The following is a 3697-nucleotide window of genomic DNA, read 5'->3' on the forward strand; positions in this document are numbered from 1 at the left end:
TGGGGACTTTTCATTAAATGTATCTAGAAAACTAGGTAGATTTTTATTTCTCATACAATGCACAGTTGTTCAGTATGTTTTATCAGGGAGAGAATACTGCTTGCTCATTATATAGGTATCATGTACCATAAGCCATAGCCTAGTATGTTTTTCACTGAACATGTATTAGGACAAAATGCTCTGTATAACTCTGCTCTAAAATACTAGTTTTGCTTTGCTGTTAAATATTGAAACAAATTTAAAAGTTCAGTTAGGCATCAATACAGCCTATGGGCTACCTTGTCATTTTTCCTGATGTGGAGTTGCTATTTCAGATTTTTCACTACAGATGAAGTTAAAAGTGACAGCAACTTTCGTGGAGGGAGTTTGCAGAACAAAATGCTCAGATGACACATCCCGTAATTCATCACCCTCAAGCCAAGATAGCCCCCAAGACGAACAAAAATGCCTTAACTTGGGCTAGGGCAGAGCATGAGGGGCTGGCATCCTGGGGCGCTCGGTCTGACCATGCTGGAGCTTTCCCCTGTGCCCCGTTAGAAAACCTGTGTGCTCCGCTATCCCGCTCCGCACCCTCGCCTGCTCCCCGCTACATCCCAGGACCTGGGCAGGCTCCCACCTGCCCCGGGTCTGCCAGCAGCCCTCCCCTCCTCTCCATGCAAGGCTCCTCTCCCTGGAGGCAGCCCAGCTCCCAGCAAGCCAGAAACGGCAAGCGTAGTGTAAGAGCGTTGTGTAAGGGTGCCAGGGATGAGCCAGAGACATCGGGCGTTGCAGGTAGGGTTACACGAGGGACTTGTGCGGATGAGCCAGGTCGCCCCGTGGCCCTCCCTCCACCTTTTAAAATGGCATGTCAAGGGACAGTCTGGTGAAGGGCATGGAGCCAGGTGGCTTGTCAGGCCTTCTGAAAGGTGCAAAATCCGTTTTCCCACCCATTCCTGCCTGGAGAAGAGACAGGAGGCAGCAGTGCTGGTCCCCCCCATGCTGCCTGGGGCAGCTGCTTGCTGAGTGGGAAGGGAAGCCCGAGGGTGGCCGGGAAGCGTGCGGTTCTTGGTACCGATAGGGACTGGGATTCAGACCACAAAAGTACTGTGCCCCTGGCCTAGGGGAGACTGGCAGCCACCATCTAAACCTGAATCAACAGAGCAAAGTCAACACCACCCTCATCCCCTGAGAAGCGCAACCCTTTTATATAGCCATTTGTTAATCCGATGCATTTGTGTGAAGGAGGCAGCCCTTGGTGAGAGTGGGAGAACGCTTAACCACATTGATTAATGTTAATTGGTTAATCACCTTTCATTATGGGAAAAGAAAGTAAGTGCAGTAATTGGCAATATGGCTTGACAGTGTTTCTAGACTGGAGACCAAAGCCTGAGAATTAATTCCAATTATCACCTTTTCAGGCCAGAGGAGATGAAGATCCCAAAGATGTCTTTTTTCATTTGGGGCAAAATAGGAGTATTCTTTTCATGGTGCAGGGCTGTAGATCCGAAACACAACTCAGTGTCAGAATAAATAATCATTTTGCTACTTTTCTGTGAGGTATCCAATATGAACGTGAGGGCTACCTTGTTAAAAAGAAAAAGTAGGGTTGAACTCCAGTGATGGAGAAAGAGCACAGTGCCTGGTCTGCCGCCTCAGCTCTCTGGTGGGCAGATCATGTAGGATGTGAGATAGCAACCTCTGAAGTTAGTGCTGCGTGCTCAGGGCTTCTGACTCAGAGCCATGAGACCTTGGGTAGTGCTTTGTGGGCAAATGAGCACTCGACACACAAAAGATAATCTAATGAAGCCCGCTCCCTGTGATGTTAGCAAAGCTTAACCATAAAAATTGTGTCACTTTTGGCAAGAAAGAAACTTACTCTGCAATGTCCGTGAAGACTCCCAGACATTAATTGGCCTGATGTGGTGGAGCCTCGCCTGTGACTCATCCGCCACCTTCCCATTTCTGCCCGTTCACGTACTTTTTAGTTGTAGACTCTGAAAAAGAACCTGATTTCCTCTGACATCTTCCACATCTATGCCTTCAAGAGGAACTTGCTATAATTAATGTAGACACCACTCACTCTTCTTGCTCATGTAAAGTAGCAACCGTGCTGGGCCTTCAGAAGACGGTCAAGGTTTTGGGTGCCAGAATGGCTAAATAGTTCTGTACTCTACAATGTTTCTGTCCACATGCCAGATTCCTTAGAAGGAAAAATAGGAAATTACTTCCGGCATATGAAGCGCGGGATAAAAGCATCCTTTTGAAAACATTTCTGATACATTTGGAAAGATTATTGAAATCACCATCATGTACAAAGCAGGTGTTACAAATGGGCTCATTTACTATCTATCTTTTGGCTGCTGCTAAATCGACCTAGTGGAGATGCTAGATGGGCAACATGCTATACTTTCACACAGCAACACCCAGACCTGCTCCGAGAAACTTATTTTCTAGGCAGGTATGAGGAGAAAGAGGATGCACACTCTGCATTTCAAACTGTGGGACACAGGAAGACTGTGCCAAAGCCAGATACATTAGTGTAATGCTTTAGACAAAAGACTATCTTTTCCTACAGTCATTTCGTAATTAGTTTTTTTACACAAGTGACAGCTGCCTTCATGCCAAGTCCTGGTCTCATCAGGGAAAATGGCAAAACTCCCAGGATAGCTAGAATTTTTCTCTCTATACAGAATTCATTGAAGAACTTTGTATTTCTCCCTTTTCTTTTTATCCTTTTTAATAGATTGGCACAAAAACAATAATTTTAGGATTAGTAACTAATTACTTACAGGAGGGACAGAATTTTTATTTAAAACACTCAGTTGTTTACTTCAAGAGCACTTGTGTGTCACTGAGTCACCAAACCACAATTAAATTCTGCAAAATGGCTTATTGTTGAGGTTCACAGCGTCCCATGACATGGTGGGATGGGTCAGAGTCTGATTTTAATTGGAGCCCTATCTAAATTTGTATCCTCTTTAATCTTTTGATTAAATTTTTTTATTAAATTTTGATTGTGAAGGATTTTGAAGTTCCACAGGATGTCAGTAGCAAAAGAAAGACTTCGTATCGTCACCTCTGTCTGGTTGTGTTGTTTGTACATGGCAAATATCAAGCGGAGTATTGGCTTTTCCCTTAAGAGTTTAAGGAGATCCTGCCTTTTCTGAGAAGAGCCCAGACGGAGTCTCGGGTGGTTTGCTTGAAAGAAAAGACAAGGAGATAAAAATACGTTGCAGCATGTATGCTGGAGGATATTTTACCAGTTCCTGCTGTAAAACTTTCAGTAGGTTTTACTTTGCACTTGCTTTACAAATAGAGTAAACATTATGGGTTGGGGTTTTTTTCCCCTTTTTTTCTTAGTTGGGTTTGGGGGAATGGGGGGGAGATGTTTCTGTTTTGGTTTGGTTTTTTGACTCATGAAGCAATTCTGAACCCTGGAGTGGGACTCAATTTAGTTTAAAGATTTACCAGATATGCCCCGTTAATGTAATGATGCATAAAGTGATGAAGAAGATAGGGAATACATTAGGGAGAAGACAATAGAGCTGTTAATTCGGAAGGTCGAGATTTGCATGGGAAGAACCCCCCCCCGCGCAGTGCTGCAGTGCTGCAGTGCAGACGCGGGTCCGGCGAGCAGCGCGGGCACGCTTCGGGCTCTCCCGCTCCTCTCCGGCCTGCTCCCGCGCGGCCGCTAGGGGGCGCCGCCGCACTGCGCCGC

The sequence above is a fragment of the Haliaeetus leucocephalus genome, unplaced genomic scaffold (genome assembly GCF_000737465.1).
Source record: "Haliaeetus leucocephalus isolate CR32 unplaced genomic scaffold, Haliaeetus_leucocephalus-4.0 Scaffold973, whole genome shotgun sequence".
Taxonomy (NCBI): Eukaryota; Metazoa; Chordata; class Aves; order Accipitriformes; family Accipitridae; genus Haliaeetus; species Haliaeetus leucocephalus.